Source organism: Cornus florida, unplaced genomic scaffold, assembly GCF_030987335.1.
Source record: "Cornus florida cultivar Cherokee Brave unplaced genomic scaffold, ASM3098733v1 CherokeeBrave_3.0.0_Hap2_Chr01, whole genome shotgun sequence".
Classification (NCBI taxonomy): Eukaryota; Viridiplantae; Streptophyta; class Magnoliopsida; order Cornales; family Cornaceae; genus Cornus; species Cornus florida.
The window spans coordinates 93,381,411-93,395,871 of NW_026775571.1; the positions used below are offsets into that span (position 1 = coordinate 93,381,411).

General features: G+C 35.5%; 1 non-coding gene across 1 annotated transcript; it reads left to right on the forward strand.

The window, feature by feature from the left end:
- The first annotated feature begins 5,603 nt into the window (after nucleotides 1-5,603).
- Nucleotides 5,604-5,709, forward strand: LOC132283982 (small nucleolar RNA R71). The gene has a single exon (XR_009472174.1). It is a non-coding gene; the product is annotated as a small nucleolar RNA R71 (small nucleolar RNA).
- Nucleotides 5,710-14,461: the final 8,752 nt, after the last annotated feature.

Consider the following 14,461-nt stretch of genomic DNA (forward strand, 5'->3'; position numbering starts at 1 on the left):
CAGGAACAAATGCTTGAGCAATTCTGAGCAGATGCTCAAGCACCAATGAATGGTTCTTGATCATCATATTGACACTTAGCCAATTTTCTTCAACTATTTTCTGAAGCGTCTTTTCCTTTTAACATTACTCGATCCAAGCTTCTTGGGCTCAATCATTAGGTACCATGCCCGAGCATCAAGGGATGATGCTCGATCTTCTGTTGATAATGCTCAATCATGGAAATGATGTACAAGTCCTGGGAGCATAGCCTTCAATTTAAAATCAACTCATTAATTTCCGACACCTCATGCTCGAGCTTCAGGGTCAAGGCTCGAGCACCTTTGGTTAAGGCTCGAGCACCCTTGCAGTATTACTCGAGCATCTTTGCGGTAAAGCTCGAGCATCAAGGTACTGATGCTCGAGCATTTGGCTTTGTTGACTTTTCTTCTTTTCTTTATTATAATACTCGACCCTCAACACTTGGGCTCGAGTTCTAAGGCATCAATTGCTTCAAACTTCACCAATATAACTATCAGCTTGCTCTTAACGACTGGCAACGACTTAGTAAGCTTTGATATTAGCATAAAATCTTGGTTTTAATTATTTATCTGGGAAAGTACCTGAAACACACATTAAGCATAAATTAGACTAACAATGGATAGAAGTATCACTTTAGGCCTTAACATATACGTACTTAGGGGCTCAAATATGCATATATTCAGCGGCTCAACAGTAAAGGCTTACAAATATGCATTCAACCACCAAAGACCACTATTTATCAGTTGTAAATCAATCTTACATCTCTATTACACCATAAGGTGTAGCAGAAATAACCATGTATAGACCTTCCCAACGTGACTTTAACTCTCCAAGAAAAAGTTTTAGTCGTGTATTAAACAACCAAACCTTCATCCCAGTCTCAAAAGTCTTACACAAAATATGCTTGTAATGAAATGCCTTAGTCTTTGCTTTGTAAACCTTAGCACTCTTATAAGTATCATTACGTAATTTTTCAAGCTCGGTCAATTGAAGCTTCCTATTAGAACCATCAGATGTCATATCAAAGTTGAGCTTTTTTATGGCCCAGAAAGCTCTGTGTTCTAACTCTATAGGAAGATGGTACCCTTTTACCATAGATAAGACGGTAAGGTGACATACCAATCGAAGTCTTATAAGCAGTACAATAAGCCCACAAGGCATTGTTCAGTCTATAAGACCAATCTTTACGATCTGGCTTAACCGTTTTCTCAAGAATTCTCTTAATTTCACGATTGGATATTTCTACTTGGCCACTTGTTTGGGGATGATCGGCAGAAGCAACTTTATGGGTGACAAAGTATCTTCGCATTAAGGTACAGAAATACTTATTACAGAAATGAGTACCTCCATCACTAATAATAGCTCATGGCATACCAAACTGACTAAAAATGTTCGTTTGAATGAACTCAACCACAATTGCGTGATCGGAGGTTTTAGTAGCTACTGCTTCAACCCATTTGGATGCATAGTCAACAGCCACAAGAATGTATTCATTTTTATTGGACAGAACAAAAGGACCCATGAAATCAATACCCCAAACATCAAAAACCTCAATAATTAAAATTGGAGTTAAGGGCATCATATTTCTTCTAGAAATTGATCCTAGCTGCTGACATTTACAGCATAACCTATAGAATAAATATTCATCCTGAAAGAGTGAAGGCCAAAAGAAACCACACTGAAGAATTTTAGCCTCAGTTTTCTTTGCACTGAAATGATCTCCACATGCCAAACTGTGACAGAAGGTCAGAATACTATGAAACTCACTCTCAGGAACACATCTACAAATGATTTGATCAGCACAGTATTTGAATAGCTGAGGAATTTCCCAATAATACATCCTAATTTGGGAAAAGAATCGATCATTTTGCCTATTGCGAGGTAATTCACAATATCAGCAAACCAAGGCAAATCCTTAGAGAAACCTCAAATAGTTGTTCATTCAGGAAGGAATCACAAACTAGAAGTGAAGTTGAGGTATCCTCAATTAGAATTCTAGAAAGATGGTTAGCTACAATATTCTCTGACCCTTTCTTATCTCGGATTTCGTAATCAAACTCTTGAAGCAAGAGGATCCATCGAATTAAACGGGGTTTGGTTTCCTTTTTGAAAAGAAGATGTTTCAAAGCAGAATGATCAAAATAGACTACGACTTTGGAACCTAATAGATATAATCTGAATTTATCCAAAGCAAAGACAACTGCAAGCAACTCTTTTTCAGTAGTGGTATAATTTAACTGTGCATCTGAAAGAGTTTTGCTAGCATAATAGATAACATAAAGAAGCTTATCCACTCATTATTCTAAGACAACACCCATAGCATAATCAGATGTGTCACACATAATCTCAAATGGAAGAGCCCAATCTGGAGGATTCATGATAGGAGCTGACGAAAGAAGAGAGCAAAGCCTTTGGAAAGCTTCAAGGTATGATTCATCAAAGACAAAAAAAAGCATCCTTTGCAAGTAGATTACACAAAGGACGAGAAATTTTGCTGAAATCTTTAATGAAGCGTCGACAGAACCTGGCATGCCTAAGAAATGATCGCACTCCCTTTACGGAGGTAGGAGGAGGCAATTTGGAGATCAAATCTACTTTAGCTCTATCAACTTTAATACCTCTCTTTGAAATGATATATCCTAAAACAATACCCTTTTGAACCATAAAATGGCTCTTCTCCAAACTAAGAATAAGTTTCGTTTCCCTTCAACGCTAAAGCACTAGGGAAAGATTTTGAAGATAGTTTTCGAATGTGGACCCGAAAACAGAGAAGTCATCCATAAAGACCTCGAGAAACTTTTCAACCATGTCCGAAAAGATAAACATCATACACCTCTAGAATGTTGCTGGAGCATTACATAATCTGAAAGGCATCCATCTATATGCAAACGTACCAAATGGACAAGTGAAGGTAGTTTTCTCTTAATCCTTAGGATCAATGGCCATCTGACTATAGCCAGAATAACCGTCTAAAAAGCAATAATAACTCTGGCCAGCCAGTCGCTCTAGAATCTGATTAATGAATGGTAGTGGAAAATGATCATTTTTAATAGCGGAGTTGAGTTTTCGGTAATCAATACACACGCGTCATCCAGTGGTGGTGCGCTGTAGAACTAATTCACCCTCGGAATTCTTAACTATTGTAATACCTGTCTTTTTAGGTATTACTTGAATAGGACTCACTCACTTGCTATCTGATATGGGATAAATTATTCCCGCATCTAGTAACTTCATAACTTTCTTCAACACTACCTTCTTCATATTAGGATTCAATCTTCTTGGAGTTTCTGAGATGTTCGAGAATCCTCCTCCAAATGAATCTGATGCATGCAAATTGTGGGACTAATTCCTTTCAAATCAGCCACACTCCACCCAATAGCCTCTTTATTTTGCTCAAGAACTTTTAAGAGACTACTTTCTTAGGAACTTGTAAGATTGGAAGCAATGATCACCGAGAATGTGTCATTTAAACCTAAGAAAACATACTTGAGCTTTTCCGGTAGTGGCTTAAGCTCAAGTTTAGGTGGAGACTCTAAAGAAGGAATAGACGGAGTACTAGAAAGTAGTGGAAGTGGCTCTAACCTAGATTTCCATGGAGGAAAATTTGTGATAGGAGTGGAATCTAGCAAATAATTCACTTCAGCTATTGAAGAATCAATATCAAAATTTTCATAGTTTAAGTGATTCAGACAAGCTTCTAAAGGATCCTTAGATAAAATAGTTGGGAGTGATTCCCTAACTAACTCATCAATAACATCAAGTAAGAAGCATTCACTATCATTGTGGGGATGATAAATAGCATTGAAGATGTTTAGCTTGACTTTCATATTTCCAAAAGATAGATCCATGGCTCTAGTCCTACAGTTAATGCAAGCATTTGCGGTGGCTTAAAAAGGTCGCCCAAGAATGACTGAAATATACTTTTTGGAATCGTGGACCGGTTCTGTATCAAGAACTAGAAAATCAACCAGAAAATAGAACTTGTCCACTTTTATGAGTACATCTTCAACAATACCTCGTGGTTGTCTGACAAAACGGTCAGCAAGCTGTAGAACAACTGACGTAAGTTTTAACTCTCCCAAACCAAACTTCTCATATACCAAGTAAGGAATAAGATTAACACTTGCTCTAAGGTCAAGAAGTGCTCGCTCTATCACATTGTTTCCAATGGTGTAAGAAATTATAGGAGCTCTAGGATCTTTAGCCTTTAGAGGAGTGTTATACTTAAGAATAGCATTAACATGCTCGGTGAGATAAACTTTCATTAGGAACTTAACTTCTGGATTTTCTCTTTAGAATGCACAAGTCCTTTAGAAATTTAGAATATACTGGAATCTGCTTTGTAGCATCAAGCAGAGGAAGATTGATTTTGACCTGTTTAAAGACCTCCATCATATCTTGAATTTTCTCCCCTTGTTTACCAAAGTGGGAGGGTTCCTTGAGACGTTCAGGATAAGGCACTTTTAGCTCATAAGCTGTCTCAGGATTAGGAGCGGATGAAGAAGTGACTCCATCTTCAACTCCGTTTTTGGATTGTGGAATAACACTTGAGGAAACATCCTTGGGATGTGGATTTTGAATGATAGGAATTATGGGAATCCTGAGCCTCTCTTTTTCCTCTTGTCCTTTCTCAACTTGGTTATCAACTACTCTACCACTCCTCAATGTAGTAATAGCCTGAACTTGCTCATGATGAATACTTGAGGAATTGGTTCCATCAATTATGTAAGTTTGCCCTTTTAGGTTGACTATTGGCTAACTAGGCAGCTTTCCTTCCTCTCTTCGAGATAGAGTACTCGTTATTTGCCCAACTTATGCCTCTAGCTTTGCTATGGCTTGAGAATTAGAATTAAGAAGTTGGGTGTTGGCTTTAATTTCACCAAGAGTATTGAGTACTTGTTCCTCAAAAGCAAAATTTCTAGGAGGAGATGGAAGATTAGGAGCTTGAGTAGATTGATTCCTAAATTGGGGTGGATGGTAAACACCAGATTGGTTAAAAGAATTATTTTGGGGCATAGGATTGGATGAATTTTGATACTGCCCCTGAGATTGGGAAACAGTATTCCCTTGATTTGGATTACGCCATGACAGATTGGGATGATCTCTCAAGCCAGGATTATATGTAGAAGAATAAGGATTATAAACTGGCCTAGAGAATGCAGCATTCACTTACTCCTGTGGGATCTCAGATGATTGTCCTAACATAGGGCAAGCGTCAGCAAAATGGTTAGAATTAACACAGATGGAACAAACTTCCTTTGGCAAGGCAGTTTGTGGATTAGCAACAGGAGCAAAGCCAGATGATAGGATTTGATCGAACCTACGGTTCAAGGCTTCTATTTGAGCGGCTAACCCACTAGATTTATCTACCTCATAAAGTTTTTCAACCTTATGCATTCGAAGTGAAGACCTAGACCTAGAGGAAGAAGCATGTTGCACTGAGTTTTCACTTAGGGCCTCAAACAGTTCCCAAGTATCAGCCGGACTCTTACACAGAAAAGCTCTATTGTTGGAAGCATCAACCATGTTTCTATACGAGTCTGTAAGACTATCATTGAAGATCTGTATTAAGTGTCATTGAGCAATATCATGGTGTGGACACTTTCTCAAAAGATCATTATATCTCTCCCATGCATCATGGAGCTGTTCTCCCGGGATTTGGGAAAATGCCATGATTTCTCTCCTCATTTGTGTGGTTTTACCCACAGTGTAATACTTCTTCAAGAACTCCTATTGCAACATGTCCCATAAAGATATGGAATTTGTTGGAAAGGACTGCAACCAAGTTCTTGCTTTATCTTTGAGAGAAAACTGGAAAAGACGCATTCTGAATGAATCATTGGATAGAGTGGTTAACTTAGTAGTTGAACACAATTCCAAAAACACATCCAAGTTATAAGGATCCTCTGTTGCTTATCCATGGAAGGTAGGAAGCATTTGGATCATAGCAGGCTTGATCTCAAAATGGATTACATTAGTATCCGGAAAAATAAAGCACGAAGGGGAAGTATATGTGGTAGGAATAATATGATCCATCAATTGTAGTTGTTGTGGAGGAACAGGTGGAACCCGTTTTCCATTACCATTACCATTATTACTAGGTGCATTATGGTGCTTAGCCATATTATCTGAGGAACTATCAATATTATTCAAGTGTTTTTTAAGCTTTCTTAATTGACTTAAAGTTCTCTCTATTTCAGGATTATGCACTAAATGTTTTGACCTAGTTTTGCGAGTTAACATGCACTGGTTCCACTAATCCTATCAGTAGCAAAAATAAAAGATTCCAAGTAACAAGAAAAATAATAAGAACTCACAAAAGGTTTAATAAACCAAGCTTTTCTCCCTTAAGCGTCTTTATCCTCACTGCTAATTTGTATCTGAAAAGAAAAAGAATTAAGATGAGATATCAGAAAGTCCAAAGACCGGTAAACCAAAATAACTAATTAAAAACTAAACAAAAACAATCTCCCCCACAACAGCGCCTCTCTCGCAATCGTACGATATCGTGTAGGATATAGCTATATGCAAAGAGGATGTCGAACCCACAGAGAGATGTGATTTGTATTAGCCTTTAAATTAGTTTCATGGTTTACAGAAAACTTGGTTGTAGAGTTTGTTGGCTGTCACTATCTAACAAACTTGAATTAAACAAAATATTAACTACAGCAAATTAAAATAAATAGAATGGTCAGAAAGGGAAGACATTAGGGTTTTGACTTCACCACAATCGTTATACTATGGTCAATTGAATCAACTCTGGGATTTTAACCAATTATGTTTTCAAATGAACTGAACTCAATAGCATTTGTTCAGTTCAGAGTTTAAAGAAAGATGTTTTACAAATTTAGCTAACTATAACCTATCTGCGGTTAGCGTGGACTATTCACCTACCTACTCTACCTACTTCAACTACTATGTGAATGAACCACCTTTCCTAAGCATAGATTATGAAAACATTCGTTTGCAAAATACGTTAGAACACTATTATATGACCTCTATCCTTGTGTCCGGTAGGGCTCCGCCAGATACCGTACAACAAGGTAGGTTGAGAATATAATATAAATTATTATATCTAAGACAAGGTAATAACAATTTATAGTCTACTAATGTATGAAAAACCACTTGAGTTGTCTCAAGTGCTCATAGTCATATAATCAAGAAAACATTGTATATTAAAATAAACCCAGAGTTAAAACAATCAAACCAAAATATAACGTTGGGTTACATCAGTGCCTTAAGAAAGGGATTAGCTACTCATGGCAAGGTTGGATAGCATATGTGTTGAGTTCATCTCCATCATTACGGACGGCACCTTTCTTATCAGGATCTGCACTTTCAAGGTTGTAGAAACCCTAAAAGCCATGACACCTTCAGCCTTCTGAATAGTACGTAAAAGAGATTGGAATTTTGGACCTCTTCTATCAAGGCTTACGCCTTCTTTTATAGAAGAAAATATGTATTTTGTGGGCTTTTAGGTCTTCTGGCCCAATTGGGATGAGATACGGCTGAAAAGATAGCAATTTTGTAACTTTTAATCTGACATGTCATGCAATGCTCGAGCTTCAGGAACGGATGCTCAAGCTTTAGGAACGGATGCTCGAGCTTTAGGGCTTATGCTCAAGCTTCAGGAACAAATGCTCGAGCAATTCTGAGTAAATGCTCGAGCATCAATGAATGGTGCTCGATCATTATATTGACACTTAGCCAATTTTCTTCAATTATTTTCCGAAGCGTCTTTTCCTTTTAACATTGCTCGATCCAAGCTTCTTGGGCTTGATCACTGAATACCATGCTCGAGCATCAGGGGCTCAATGCTCGATCATGGAAGTGATGCACGAGACCTGGGAGCATAGCCTTCATTTCAAAATTAACTCATTAATTTCCGACGCCTCATGCTCGAGCTTCAGGGTCAAAGCTCGAGCACCTTTGGTTAAGGCTCGAGCACCCTTGCAATATTGCTCGAGCATCTTTGCGGTAAGGCTCGAGCATCAAGGTACTGATGCTCGAGCATTTGGCCTTGTTGACTTTTCTTCTTTTCTTTATTGTAATACTCGACCCTCAACACTTGGGCTCAAGTTATAAGGCTTCAATTGCTTCAAACTTCACCAATCTAACTCTCAGCTTGCTCTTAACGATCTGCAACGACGCTTCAATATCAGCATAAAATCTCGGTTTTAATCATTTATCTGGGAAAGTACCTGAAACACACATTAAGCATAAATTAGACTAACAATGGATAGAAGTATCACTTTAGGCCCTAACATATACGTACTTAGGGGCTCGAATATGCATATATTCAGCGTTTATCAGTAAAGGCTTGTAAATATGCATTCAACCACCAAAGACCATTATTTATCAGTTGTAAATCATGGGAGAACATGATTTTACACGTGTCAACATTGAGAAAAGTTTGGAAAATCATGGGACACTTGGTAGCTTTCAGCCAAGACAAGTAGAAGTCACTGAAGTTGCCAAAAATCAATTGTTGCATGCAAAGAAACTCTATAAATAGAGCACTTAGGGCTAGAATGCAAATCCTGCTCAACGCACACAACACATCAATACAACATCTTTGCTATTCATGTATCTTTCATTTTCCCTGTGAATTTACATTATGTCTAAATTTAGCACTTTGTTATTTCATGTATTTCTCATTCCAATAATGAATTTACATTCTTTTAAGTTGAGTCCCGTACTTTACTATTCCATATAGCATTTATTTCAGCAATGAATTCACATAATGTTTGAGATAAGTCCAGTACTTCCTTTCACTACTTTCCGTCAAGTAGTTTTCCATATCTTCAATTACAAGTCTTGCACTTCCTTTCTTACATTCCAAGTCTTGCACTTTAATTTCTTACATTCTAGTAGTTACACTTCAATTTCTTCAATTTTTAGCCTTGCACTTTGATAAGCGTTGAAAAGTGCGCATTTAAACCCCTTAAGCTCGAGTATTTTAGGACCTTATTCTATCTTTTTTTTTCGTTTTAGTCTAATTTCATATTTTTGTCTATTTCAGGTCAATAATGTTAAAATGGGCTAAAAATGGTTTCTTAAGGCCTTTTTGGAGTAAAACTAAGTCTTAGTGAGAATCTGAGCAAAAGGAGGCTGATCTGGAGCAAAAAGGAGGCTGATGTTGAAAACTGTCAAATGAGATCGATTGGAGAAAAGTGAGATCGATCAAAGTCTGATCAATCGAAGAAAAGTTTGATCGATCGAACCAACTCTGATCGATTGAAAAAAAAGTATGATCGATCGAAAATGTACTGACAGCGAGTTGTCTTATTCTTGTGCGCCCGAACTCCACCTACCACATACTTGCGGGATTTGATATTTTTAGGCTGCATTTCTGACTTAGTGACTAAGAAAAGGACCTTGTATTTAAAAAGAATTGAATCATTTTACAAAGGAGCTTTTTACCATTTTATTATTACATTGTAATTTTATTTTCTCTCTCTAGAAAAGTTAGAGATTATGGTTAGAATAAAAGAGAAGAGTAGAGGCTCTAAAAACACATATCTAGATCTACACACTCTCTCTTTATAATTCAACAAAGAAAAATAGTAAGAAGATGGAGCCATATTTGGGGATTGTCCTTGAGGGTTCCAAGATCACACCCACCTCCTCCATGATTGGCTAGACTTCTCCTTGGGGCTTGAATGAGCCCCAACTTTGTAATCTAAACCTTTATCTTTTTCATACTTTTTGGGGAATAATATCTTGTGATTAGTGCTTTAACCTTGTGAATAAAATGAATCTTGGTATATTTTTATGATTTTTATAGTTTAATTATTCCTATTAATTCTCTAGTTTATTTACATGTCTATATATGATTAAATTGGGAATTATGTCTTACATGATTCATATGGATTAATTCTTTTTATTGATTCTCTATTTGATTACATATTATCTTATGAGTAATTATTTAGGAATTGATCTCTACACTAGTTTTTCTATATTAATTGCATGTCTATGTGTGGTTAATTGAGAATCTAGTGATGGCTAGACATAGTTTTTATTAGATAAGTTTGTCAATTAATTTGATGGATTATACTTATACTTAGTGGGTTGTTCTACAATTAATTCATGCTTGTAGGTAGATAGACAATCTTTACTTAATTTGATATTCCATGACTTATTATTGCAAATTACATCATTTTCTAGATTGATGTGTGCTATAATTATGACTAGTTTAATGGGTTATGTTTAGAATTGACGGATTGTGCTGCACTTAGTTTATTTGTTGGTTAAGTAGACGATTCATATATGAATTTGATTGTTCATTCTTAATATTGCAATTGGTAGTCGCATTTTGTTCACAAGAAGGTTTTTCCCAAATTAGTTGAAAGTGTATGGTTTGGTGAACGAGCTTGTGTAAATTACGGCAAACCATATGGGAGATCTGTGTAAATTAAGGCAAACCATAGAAGAGCTTGTGTAAATTAAGGAAAATCATAAGGTGCCGCCTGTAATTATGACAAATCATAGAGGAGGTTGTATAAATTACCCCTTATAATATACACTTCAGAAATCTATTTGAACGAGAACTCCCAAATTGAAGAAACCCAAACACCCAATTCTGATTCTCTCTTGAATAGTTCATCCCCGCATTCTTTGATGATACTGAAGATGATGATTGATAACTATTTTAAAATGTGATGGAATTGTGGCCTATCTTTTAGGGTTGTTTTGTTGTCTATTCAAGGAAGGAAGAGAACAGAGCTTCAATGAAGATCCCAGCAAGTGTACGTGTTTCAAAAAAGTTCTTTTCTCTTTACAATACAGAATCAGATAGTTTTTTTGGAACCCAGTCAAACTCCGAATGGAAGGTGAGCGGAAAGGGTCTGCCAAGCCATAGAATAGGGATCCAATACAAATCGCAGACGCCATTGAGAACAACATTCAGCTCAAGGACTCGGTGATAATGGGGATTAAGAAAAATGAGACCGATAACCTAACTTTCCATATGTTACTAATTACTCCATTATACATATCAATTGAACCCAAACTCCATCCAGACTCTTTGACACCATTTTCTTTTTTAAGTTTGCTACTTTTGTCCCTCTCAATCCATCCAAACCCAATAGAAAAATTGTTGGAGAACTCTTGGTGTAGATCATGTGCAAAATGAAAGAATGATTCAGCAATGAAAAGCAACTTCGTCCCTATATCTGAAGGGAAGATTGTTTGGAAATGAAAGTATTGTATTATGATGATAAGGTTATGATGTGCTGTTTTTAATTGGTCAGTAGGACTGTCTTGCCACGTCAGCATATCAAGTTGGAAAATAATAAAAATGCCTTTCAATTTAAGGGCAAAAAGGTAAATTACTTTCTGTAAATGGTTGGTTAACGTATTGTCCTAAATTGCAACAATTATTGCAACAGTGTCATAGACTCATAGCTCGGGTTTAGTGCACTTAATCTAATTTTATATCGCACTTAACCCTCTTTTATACGAGAGGTAGAAGTTTTAGAGTAAAAATTTGTATTTTTAGCCAAAATTTTTCAGGACCAAAATCTAGCTCCCAGACAGAAAAATCCAACTGCTGGGACTTCAAAAGGCAACCGGTGGGGTTTTCTCAAACCAAAAAGGAAAATTTAAGCACTATACCAATTTGATTCCTTTCCTAATTTAGTTCTACTAATTTAGTTTTAAAGCGAAGTCTTTACACGTAATTACCAAAATTTTCAAAGGGTATTATTAGGGTTGTATGAACACATAAATATATCCTATATTTTCAAAATAATTAGGGCTTCCAATATTCAAGTTTTCAAATCCTAGGAGAGCCTTAGAGAGATTTTGCAAAGATTGTTTATTTTTTGATTTGAATACACATATTATATACACGAGTTATTTATGATGTATTTCTCTCTGTGATCGGAGTTCGTTTTCATTAAAGATTTTTTGTTACCGGTCATCAAAACAATTTTTCAATTTCAAAAATTGATTTTAAAGAAAAAGAGGGATCGATCACACTTTGAAGGGGTCAAAACATTCACGGAGTGTTGTTATTTTACCAACAAACCTTCTATAGAAATCAAGGGAGTAAGCTTGAAGTCAAGAGCTTTTAGACGGGGAAGTCGCAAAGCCAAAGTCGTTCAATAAGTTGGTTCTTGATAAAGTGAAGGGATGTGAATCTGAATCAAAATCCATTATACTTTGTTTTATCTATAATGGATTGTTTCAAGCAAAACCACGTAACTGTTTCCGATGTTTTTCCAATTGTTGGATTAATTCCTCCAATTAGGTTTCTTTGTTGGATTAAATCTACTTTTTATTTTACTTGCACTTTACTTTTACTTTGTGGGTTGTTTAATTTACTCTGATTTGGGAAAATTAAATTTAAACAAAAATCGAATAAAAGAACAAGTTGAATCTATTCACACCTCTAAGTTGCTTATCCATATTATATCATCATGCCCTAAGGCCGAGTGGAGTTTTGGGTAAATTAATGAACGTTTCTGAAAATGATAAATCTGCAAAATGTTGTTTTAGGACTTCATTCAAGGAAAAAACAGGTTGTGGATGACTTGGCTCCAAACCATGTATGCTCATTTTTATTCTATATGGCCTGTGTGGTTAAACAGAAGCAATCTATGTTCTGGAAACACCTTATGGAAGTTAGAGACTTCATAGCCCAAAATGTTTTGTTTCAAATTGGGGATGGTAGATCCTTGAAACATTTTTCCCCTAGAATTTTCAACTCTATGCCTAATTTTTCCCTAGAATTTTCAAGTGCATAAATTCCCCTCCCCTAGATCATCCTCAATATAATTACAAATTTGACGTTTGACTTAGCAGTGGGACCTTGATGCAACACCATTTTTAGCACCTTGTAATTTGAAGGTGATGCATCTTCAAATGCCTATGTTGAATATTCATATTATCAAATATAAATAAACTGGCAAAATTGTTGACTTCATTCTTCTGGTTTCGGCTTCTTCCTTAATTTGCTGTCTTTCTAATGAAATTTTAAACAAAGTTGTCGATAGACAGGCTTTTGAAGAGCACGGACTTTGAAGCATCTTTTTTCTTGAAAATTCAAATAAGATATTTTATAAAATTCGTGGATCAAATAAAACTAGATAAACCAAATACTTATATATAGTTATGTTGTACCCTTTGATAAAAAAACCCAAAAAAAATAAAAAAAATTGTTTGAATTACCAAAAAATGCAATATTTAAGATGTAGATATGTATGAGGAAAGAATAATGAATTTCCAGCTGTGGGTATGGGACCCCTTCAATCCATTTTGTCATCACTCGTGAAAAAATGGAGGGCTATATTATTGTTGATCCATCCACGGTGGTCCTTGGACATAAATAACACCTTCACCAATACGAAGCACTCAATATAATAATTGAAGCACTCGATATAATAATTGAACGAGAAGTACTAAATATCACGGGAGTATAGCGTTGGTCTCATTCTTTTTTCGGAAAATACTCGTCTCATTCTACCTTTAAATGTGATGATAATTCAAGTTCATCCTATCTTTAAATGTGACGAGATTAATTACTATATTCATAGTTTAAGAATTGTCATTGTCGATACCATCTCCTCAAAATATTTAATATTTTGGGATGACCTATGTACCGAATAAGAAAATAAATATTCTCTATTATTCAAAACTATTGAATACACTCCAAAGGTCCAACCAACCTAGTCCTTTTGTTATCAAACTCCTCCTTTCATATGTTAACAATTGACTACAATGCCGAAAAAAAAAAAAAAAAAATGGCTACAAAGAAATTAATATCTAATTAAACATCAAGTATCTATTTTGATTTCCCAATTGCTGCAATATATATATAGGTTGAATATTTAAGTTTCATGAGGACATAAACACAAGAAAACTTGAAGAGAGTAGCAGAGAAAAGGCACATAAAAGCATCATATGTCTTCGGAATTATCTTACTCTGCAAGTCCATCGGAACACCAAGACTTGAAGCTTCTGAATGCTGCGATGATTCAAAGTCCAGAAAGTCCGAGAACAATACAGACCATTATTAACCTTTTTGTTCAGTTTCTTTTTCTCGTTAGAATCTTAATCAATTTTGCTCGTGTTTTTCATATAATTTTGACCTATCATCTTAAAAAAATTCCTAAACATATATTTTTGATCCACCATTTTGAAACAATTTTTATACTCTTTTAGATTTTGTGTATAAGTTTTTATTAAATTGTTCATTAAAATGGTTGTAATTATTAAAAATAAAAATAAAATTATGAAGTCAGTCTGTCTTGTATGCATATTGCTTATTTTCCATTGATAGCAACCAGTTCTGTAATTATTTGATGAAATCTCATTAACTTATTTGAATTTGACAAAAATGGATGTATGTGGTTTTGTTCTCTTTATTCTGTTTGCCAAAAATAAAGTGAAAGAGAAAGTGAGGTTAATTTTATCCTAAAAATAATGTTTTTAATATCC